At 37.1% G+C, this 9,959-nt stretch overlaps 1 protein-coding gene across 2 annotated transcripts in view; it reads left to right on the top strand.

Moving 5' to 3' along the window:
- Positions 1-238: 238 nt before the first annotated feature.
- Positions 239-9,959, top strand: part of LOC105830839 (oxidative stress-induced growth inhibitor 1) — a 43,515-nt gene continuing 33,794 nt past the window's right edge. Inside the window, exon 1 of one of the 2 annotated variants that reach the window (XM_036290732.1) lies at positions 239-629. The gene's annotated coding sequence lies outside the window, so the exon portion shown is untranslated. The remainder of the gene's footprint in view (positions 630-9,959) is intronic. The other variant, XM_036290731.1, reaches the window with a different exon arrangement.

Here is a 9,959-nt window from a genome sequence, read left to right as displayed (position 1 = left end):
CGAGGCTCCGGGATGCTTGTTCGAAGTTTTTTTCGTCGTCAAAAAAAAGCGACGCGCCACTCAGGCGCCAGTCCCCTCGACGAATTCCGAGAAACGGTAACCCGAAGCATCGAAGCGGAAACTTCTCGGAAATCGTCCCCTCCACGATTTCCGAGCCTAACGGTTATCTTTTCTTTTTCGCCAAATCCCCGAGTCGCCTGACTCACGGTAGCCAATCAGCTACTAGCTTCGCCTACTATTTTCTCCTTCCCTCTTTCAAACGCTTCGACGACTCCGCGCGGACCGGGCTCAGTTGCCTGACGAGAGGGGTTCGGTGAGTCAGTTGTGTCGCGAAGATTCGGTAGTGAACATGTACGCTGCTCGTCTATCGGAAAAGAATATCGCGATCGCTTCGTGTGTGTGTGTGTGGCGTGGAGTGGTGTGGCGTGGAGTGGTGTGGTGTGGTGTGGTGTGGTGTGGTGTGGTGTGGTGTGTGGTGTGGTGTGGTGTGTGAAGTGCATCGTCGTTGCCTTCTTCGCTGCTTCAGGATTATCTTCGCCGTTGCCTTCCTCGCTGCTTCAGGACCACTTTCGCCGTTGCCTCCGTCTCAGCTTCAGGACGATCGCTGTGGACCGCTGCGAACGAGAGCAGTAAGTACATTATTTTAGTAATACTTTTGTCTGCCCGTCCACAGCGCGCTATTATCTAGTTATCTAGTACATTATACTCCAACAGATAATTGAAAAATTTTTTTACACGCATACTCGCGATCTTGAAATTTTACAATCACATTCATGCGAGTAACAAAATCTTTCGACTATTTGTTGGGATATAATATTCCAGATAATGGCGCATGGCCCCGGTACACGTTTTACTAATAGTTTCATTAATTAATTTTTTTTTAACATCTTTTTATTCCGACCGTCGGCACCGCATTCGCGAGAGGCGTGAAATCCAAACAGTTTCGGTTATTCTTTTGATAGTTCTCAACAGTTCTCGCACAGTTTCGACCTATTTCGTAGGTTTCACTAACAATTCCGTCAATTAATAATTTTTTACAATTTTCTATTTCGACTCCTGTCACGGCATTCAGCAGAGGTATGAGATGCAAACAGAGTCGATCATTATTTCTACGATAGTTTTCACTAGTTTTCACATAGCCCCGACCATTTCCATGCGTTTTGATAAATAATTTTATTAATTAATTATTTTTCTAAACTTTGTTCTCCTGCCGTCGGCTCAGTATTCGCGAGACGCAAAGTGCTGTTTCGATCACTTTTTTTACAGTTCTCAGTAGTTCTCGCACAGTTTCGACCTATTTCGTAGGTTTCACTAACAATTTCGTCAATTAATTATTTTTTACAATTTTCTATTTCGACACCTGTCACTGCATTCAGCAGAGGTATGAGATGCAAACAGAGTCAATTATTATTCCAATGATAGTTTTCGTTAGTTCTCGCATAGCCCCGACCATTTCCATGCGTTTTGATAAATAATTTTATTAATTAATTATTTTTCTAAACTTTGTTCTCCTGCCGTCGGCTCAGTATTCGCGAGACGCAAAGTGCTGTTTCGATCACTTTTTTTACAGTTCTCAGTAGTTCTCGCACAGTTTCGACCTATTTCGTAGGTTTCACTAACAATTTCGTCAATTAATTATTTTTTACAATTTTCTATTTCGACACCTGTCACTGCATTCAGCAGAGGTATGAGATGCAAACAGAGTTAATTATTATTCCAATGATAGTTTTCGTTAGTTCTCGCATAGCCCCGACCATTTCCATGCGTTTTGATAAATAATTTTATTAATTAATTATTTTTCTAAACATTGTTCTCCTGCCGTCGGCTCAGTATTCGCGAGACGCAAAGTGCTGTTTCGATCACTTTTTTTACAGTTCTCAGTAGTTCTCGCACAGTTTCGACCTATTTCGTAGGTTTCACTAACAATTTCGTCAATTAATTATTTTTTACAATTTTCTATTTCGACACCTGTCACTGCATTCAGCAGAGGTATGAGATGCAAACAGAGTCAATTATTATTCTAATGATAGTTTTCGTTAGTTCTCGCATAGCCCCGACCATTTCCATGCGTTTTGATAAATAATTTTATTAATTAATTATTTTTCTAAACATTGTTCTCCTGCCGTCGGCTCAGTATTCGCGAGACGCAAAGTGCTGTTTCGATCACTTTTTTTACAGTTCTCAGTAGTTCTCGCACAGTTTCGACCTATTTCGTAGGTTTCACTAACAATTTCGTCAATTAATTATTTTTTACAATTTTCTATTTCGACACCTGTCACTGCATTCAGCAGAGGTATGAGATGCAAACAGAGTCAATTATTATTCCAATGATAGTTTTCGTTAGTTCTCGCATAGCCCCGACCATTTCCATGCGTTTTGATAAATAATTTTATTAATTAATTATTTTTCTAAACATTGTTCTCCTGCCGTCGGCTCAGTATTCGCGAGACGCAAAGTGCTGTTTCGATCACTTTTTTTACAGTTCTCAGTAGTTCTCGCACAGTTTCGACCTATTTCGTAGGTTTCACTAACAATTTCGTCAATTAATTATTTTTTACAATTTTCTATTTCGACACCTGTCACTGCATTCAGCAGAGGTATGAGATGCAAACAGAGTCAATTATTATTCCAATGATAGTTTTCGTTAGTTCTCGCATAGCCCCGACCATTTCCATGCGTTTTGATAAATAATTTTATTAATTAATTATTTTTCTAAACTTTGTTCTCCTGCCGTCGGCTCAGTATTCGCGAGACGCAAAGTGCTGTTTCGATCACTTTTTTTACAGTTCTCAGTAGTTCTCGCACAGTTTCGACCTATTTCGTAGGTTTCACTAACAATTTCGTCAATTAATTATTTTTTACAATTTTCTATTTCGACACCTGTCACTGCATTCAGCAGAGGTATGAGATGCAAACAGAGTCAATTATTATTCCAATGATAGTTTTCGTTAGTTCTCGCATAGCCCCGACCATTTCCATGCGTTTTGATAAATAATTTTATTAATTAATTATTTTTCTAAACTTTGTTCTCCTGCCGTCGGCTCAGTATTCGCGAGACGCAAAGTGCTGTTTCGATCACTTTTTTTACAGTTCTCAGTAGTTCTCGCACAGTTTCGACCTATTTCGTAGGTTTCACTAACAATTTCGTCAATTAATTATTTTTTACAATTTTCTATTTCGACACCTGTCACTGCATTCAGCAGAGGTATGAGATGCAAACAGAGTCAATTATTATTCCAATGATAGTTTTCGTTAGTTCTCGCATAGCCCCGACCATTTCCATGCGTTTTGATAAATAATTTTATTAATTAATTATTTTTCTAAACATTGTTCTCCTGCCGTCGGCTCAGTATTCGCGAGACGCAAAGTGCTGTTTCGATCACTTTTTTTACAGTTCTCAGTAGTTCTCGCACAGTTTCGACCTATTTCGTAGGTTTCACTAACAATTTCGTCAATTAATTATTTTTTACAATTTTCTATTTCGACACCTGTCACTGCATTCAGCAGAGGTATGAGATGCAAACAGAGTCAATTATTATTCCAATGATAGTTTTCGTTAGTTCTCGCATAGCCCCGACCATTTCCATGCGTTTTGATAAATAATTTTATTAATTAATTATTTTTCTAAACTTTGTTCTCCTGCCGTCGGCTCAGTATTCGCGAGACGCAAAGTGCTGTTTCGATCACTTTTTTTACAGTTCTCAGTAGTTCTCGCACAGTTTCGACCTATTTCGTAGGTTTCACTAACAATTTCGTCAATTAATTATTTTTTACAATTTTCTATTTCGACACCTGTCACTGCATTCAGCAGAGGTATGAGATGCAAACAGAGTCAATTATTATTCCAATGATAGTTTTCGTTAGTTCTCGCATAGCCCCGACCATTTCCATGCGTTTTGATAAATAATTTTATTAATTAATTATTTTTCTAAACTTTGTTCTCCTGCCGTCGGCTCAGTATTCGCGAGACGCAAAGTGCTGTTTCGATCACTTTTTTTACAGTTCTCAGTAGTTCTCGCACAGTTTCGACCTATTTCGTAGGTTTCACTAACAATTTCGTCAATTAATTATTTTTTACAATTTTCTATTTCGACACCTGTCACTGCATTCAGCAGAGGTATGAGATGCAAACAGAGTCAATTATTATTCCAATGATAGTTTTCGTTAGTTCTCGCATAGCCCCGACCATTTCCATGCGTTTTGATAAATAATTTTATTAATTAATTATTTTTCTAAACTTTGTTCTCCTGCCGTCGGCTCAGTATTCGCGAGACGCAAAGTGCTGTTTCGATCACTTTTTTTACAGTTCTCAGTAGTTCTCGCACAGTTTCGACCTATTTCGTAGGTTTCACTAACAATTTCGTCAATTAATTATTTTTTACAATTTTCTATTTCGACACCTGTCACTGCATTCAGCAGAGGTATGAGATGCAAACAGAGTCAATTATTATTCCAATGATAGTTTTCGTTAGTTCTCGCATAGCCCCGACCATTTCCATGCGTTTTGATAAATAATTTTATTAATTAATTATTTTTCTAAACTTTGTTCTCCTGCCGTCGGCTCAGTATTCGCGAGACGCAAAGTGCTGTTTCGATCACTTTTTTTACAGTTCTCAGTAGTTCTCGCACAGTTTCGACCTATTTCGTAGGTTTCACTAACAATTTCGTCAATTAATTATTTTTTACAATTTTCTATTTCGACACCTGTCACTGCATTCAGCAGAGGTATGAGATGCAAACAGAGTCAATTATTATTCCAATGATAGTTTTCGTTAGTTCTCGCATAGCCCCGACCATTTCCATGCGTTTTGATAAATAATTTTATTAATTAATTATTTTTCTAAACTTTGTTCTCCTGCCGTCGGCTCAGTATTCGCGAGACGCAAAGTGCTGTTTCGATCACTTTTTTTACAGTTCTCAGTAGTTCTCGCACAGTTTCGACCTATTTCGTAGGTTTCACTAACAATTTCGTCAATTAATTATTTTTTACAATTTTCTATTTCGACACCTGTCACTGCATTCAGCAGAGGTATGAGATGCAAACAGAGTCAATTATTATTCCAATGATAGTTTTCGTTAGTTCTCGCATAGCCCCGACCATTTCCATGCGTTTTGATAAATAATTTTATTAATTAATTATTTTTCTAAACTTTGTTCTCCTGCCGTCGGCTCAGTATTCGCGAGACGCAAAGTGCTGTTTCGATCACTTTTTTTACAGTTCTCAGTAGTTCTCGCACAGTTTCGACCTATTTCGTAGGTTTCACTAACAATTTCGTCAATTAATTATTTTTTACAATTTTCTATTTCGACACCTGTCACTGCATTCAGCAGAGGTATGAGATGCAAACAGAGTCAATTATTATTCCAATGATAGTTTTCGTTAGTTCTCGCATAGCCCCGACCATTTCCATGCGTTTTGATAAATAATTTTATTAATTAATTATTTTTCTAAACTTTGTTCTCCTGCCGTCGGCTCAGTATTCGCGAGACGCAAAGTGCTGTTTCGATCACTTTTTTTACAGTTCTCAGTAGTTCTCGCACAGTTTCGACCTATTTCGTAGGTTTCACTAACAATTTCGTCAATTAATTATTTTTTACAATTTTCTATTTCGACACCTGTCACTGCATTCAGCAGAGGTATGAGATGCAAACAGAGTCAATTATTATTCCAATGATAGTTTTCGTTAGTTCTCGCATAGCCCCGACCATTTCCATGCGTTTTGATAAATAATTTTATTAATTAATTATTTTTCTAAACTTTGTTCTCCTGCCGTCGGCTCAGTATTCGCGAGACGCAAAGTGCTGTTTCGATCACTTTTTTTTACAGTTCTCAGTAGTTCTCGCACAGTTTCGACCTATTTCGTAGGTTTCACTAACAATTTCGTCAATTAATTATTTTTTACAATTTTCTATTTCGACACCTGTCACTGCATTCAGCAGAGGTATGAGATGCAAACAGAGTCAATTATTATTCCAATGATAGTTTTCGTTAGTTCTCGCATAGCCCCGACCATTTCCATGCGTTTTGATAAATAATTTTATTAATTAATTATTTTTCTAAACATTGTTCTCCTGCCGTCGGCTCAGTATTCGCGAGACGCAAAGTGCTGTTTCGATCACTTTTTTTACAGTTCTCAGTAGTTCTCGCACAGTTTCGACCTATTTCGTAGGTTTCACTAACAATTTCGTCAATTAATTATTTTTTACAATTTTCTATTTCGACACCTGTCACTGCATTCAGCAGAGGTATGAGATGCAAACAGAGTCAATTATTATTCCAATGATAGTTTTCGTTAGTTCTCGCATAGCCCCGACCATTTCCATGCGTTTTGATAAATAATTTTATTAATTAATTATTTTTCTAAACTTTGTTCTCCTGCCGTCGGCTCAGTATTCGCGAGACGCAAAGTGCTGTTTCGATCACTTTTTTTACAGTTCTCAGTAGTTCTCGCACAGTTTCGACCTATTTCGTAGGTTTCACTAACAATTTCGTCAATTAATTATTTTTTACAATTTTCTATTTCGACACCTGTCACTGCATTCAGCAGAGGTATGAGATGCAAACAGAGTCAATTATTATTCCAATGATAGTTTTCGTTAGTTCTCGCATAGCCCCGACCATTTCCATGCGTTTTGATAAATAATTTTATTAATTAATTATTTTTCTAAACTTTGTTCTCCTGCCGTCGGCTCAGTATTCGCGAGACGCAAAGTGCTGTTTCGATCACTTTTTTTACAGTTCTCAGTAGTTCTCGCACAGTTTCGACCTATTTCGTAGGTTTCACTAACAATTTCGTCAATTAATTATTTTTTACAATTTTCTATTTCGACACCTGTCACTGCATTCAGCAGAGGTATGAGATGCAAACAGAGTAATTATTATTCCAATGATAGTTTTCGTTAGTTCTCGCATAGCCCCGACCATTTCCATGCGTTTTGATAAATAATTTTATTAATTAATTATTTTTCTAAACTTTGTTCTCCTGCCGTCGGCTCAGTATTCGCGAGACGCAAAGTGCTGTTTCGATCACTTTTTTTTACAGTTCTCAGTAGTTCTCGCACAGTTTCGACCTATTTCGTAGGTTTCACTAACAATTTCGTCAATTAATTATTTTTTACAATTTTCTATTTCGACACCTGTCACTGCATTCAGCAGAGGTATGAGATGCAAACAGAGTCAATTATTATTCCAATGATAGTTTTCGTAGTTCTCGCATAGCCCCGACCATTTCCATGCGTTTGATAAATAATTTTATTAATTAATATTTTTCTAAACTTTGTTCTCCTGCCGTCGGCTCAGTATTCGCGAGACGCAAAGTGCTGTTTCGATCACTTTTTTTACAGTTCTCAGTAGTTCTCGCACAGTTTCGACCTATTTCGTAGGTTTCACTAACAATTTCGTCAATTAATTATTTTTTACAATTTTCTATTTCGACACCTGTCACTGCATTCAGCAGAGGTATGAGATGCAAACAGAGTCAATTATTATTCCAATGATAGTTTTCGTTAGTTCTCGCATAGCCCCGACCATTTCCATGCGTTTTGATAAATAATTTTATTAATTAATTATTTTTCTAAACTTTGTTCTCCTGCCGTCGGCTCAGTATTCGCGAGACGCAAAGTGCTGTTTCGATCACTTTTTTTACAGTTCTCAGTAGTTCTCGCACAGTTTCGACCTATTTCGTAGGTTTCACTAACAATTTCGTCAATTAATATTTTTTACAATTTTCTATTTCGACACCTGTCACTGCATTCAGCAGAGGTATGAGATGCAAACAGAGTCAATTATTATTCCAATGATAGTTTTCGTTAGTTCTCGCATAGCCCCGACCATTTTCATGCGTTTTGATAAATAATTTTATTAATTAATTATTTTTCTAAACTTGTTCTCCTGCCGTCGGCTCAGTATTCGCGAGACGCAAAGTGCTGTTTCGATCACTTTTTTTACAGTTCTCAGTAGTTCTCGCACAGTTTCGACCTATTTCGTAGGTTTCACTAACAATTTCGTCAATTAATTATTTTTTACAATTTTTATTTCGACACCTGTCACTGCATTCAGCAGAGGTATGAGATGCAACAGAGTCAATTATTCCAATGATAGTTTTCGTTAGTTCTCGCATAGCCCCGACCCATTTACATGCGTGTTGATAAATAATTTATTAATTATTATTTTTCTAAAACTTTGTTCTCCTGGCCGTCGGTCGTATTCGCGAGACGCAAAGTGCTTGTTCTCGATCCCTTTTTTTACAGTTCCAGTAGTTATCGCACAGTTTCGACTATTTCGTTAGGTCTTCTAACAATTTCGTCAAATAATTATTTTTTACAATTTTCATTTCGACCACTGTCACTGATTCAGCAGAGTATGAGATGCAAACAGAGTCAATTATATATTCCAATGATAGTTTTTCGATTAGTGCTCGCATAGCCCGACCAGTTCATGCGTTTTGATAAATAATTATTAATTAATTATTTTCTAAACTTGTTCTTCTGCCGTCGGCTCAGTTATTCGCGAGACGCAAAGTGCGTTTCGATCACTTTTTTTACAGTTCTCAGTAGTTCCGCACAGTTTAGACCGATTTAGTAGGTTTCACAACAAATTTCGTCTAATTAATATTTTTTCATGTTATATTTCGACACATGTCACTGCAGTACGCAGAGTATGAGATGCAAAACAGAGTCAATTATTATTCAATGAAGTTTTCGTTAGTTCTCGCATTAAGACCGGACCATTTCCCATGGTTTGATAAAATAATCTTTAATTAATTATTTTTTAAAACTTTGTCGCCTGCCGTGCGGCTCCGATTCGCGGAGACGCAAAAGTGCTGATTTCGATCACTTTTTTTAAGTGCTCAGCTAGTCACTCGCACAGTTTCGACCTATTTCGTAGGTTCACAAACAATTTCGTCAATTATTATGTTTTACACTTTTTTATTCGCACCGGCACTGCATTCAGCAGAGGTATGAGATGCAAAAAGAGTCAATTTATATTCCAATGATAGGGTTCGGAGTTCTCGAATAGCCCCGACCATTCCATGCGTTTTGATAAAATTTTATAATTAATTAGTTTTCTAAACATTTGTTCTCTGCGTCAGGCTCAGTATTCGCGAGACGCAAAGTGCTGTTTCCTCACTTTTTTTACAAGTTTCAGTAGTTCTCGCACAGTTTCGGACCTATTTCGTAGGTTTCACTACAATTTTCGTCAATTAATATTTTTTACAATTTTCTATTTGACACCTTGTAACTGCATTCAGCAGAGGTATGAGATGAAAACAGATAGTCAATTCTGATTCCATGATAGTTTTCGTTAGTTCTGCATAGCCCGACCCATTTCCATGCGTTTTGAATTAAATCATTTTATTAATTAAAAAAAAACTATTTTTCTAAACTTTGTCTCCTGCGGGGCTCAGTATTCGCGAGACCCCAAAGTTGTGTTTCAGATCACGTTTTTACAGTTCTCAGTAGTTCTGCACAGTTTCGAACTAGTTCGTAGGTTTCACTACAATTTCGGTCAATTATTATTTTTTACAATTTTCTATTTCGACACCTGTCACTTGCAGTTCAGAAGAGGTATGAGATGCAAACAGAGTCAATTATTATTCAAATGATAGTTTTGTTAGTTCTAGCATAGCCAGACAATTTCAATGCGTTTTGATAAAAATTTTATTAATTAATTATTGTTCTAAACTTTGTTCTCTTGCCGTCGGCTCAGTATTGCGAGAGCAACGTGCGTTTCGATCACTTTTTTACAGTTCTCAGTAGTTCTCGCATTTCGACCTTTTCGTAGTGTCCACAACAATATCGTCAATTAATTATTTTTTACAATTTTTATTTCGACACCTGTCACTGCATACCAGCAGAGGTATGAGATGCAAAACAGAGTCAATTATTACCAATGGATAGTTTTCGTTAGTTCTCGCAGAGCCCGACCATTTCATGGTTTGATACATTAATTTTATTAA

This window comes from Monomorium pharaonis, chromosome 8, assembly GCF_013373865.1.
Source record: "Monomorium pharaonis isolate MP-MQ-018 chromosome 8, ASM1337386v2, whole genome shotgun sequence".
Classification (NCBI taxonomy): domain Eukaryota; kingdom Metazoa; phylum Arthropoda; class Insecta; order Hymenoptera; family Formicidae; genus Monomorium; species Monomorium pharaonis.
Note: the sequence above shows the minus strand (reverse complement) of the source record. Positions and strands in the feature narration are given on the sequence as shown.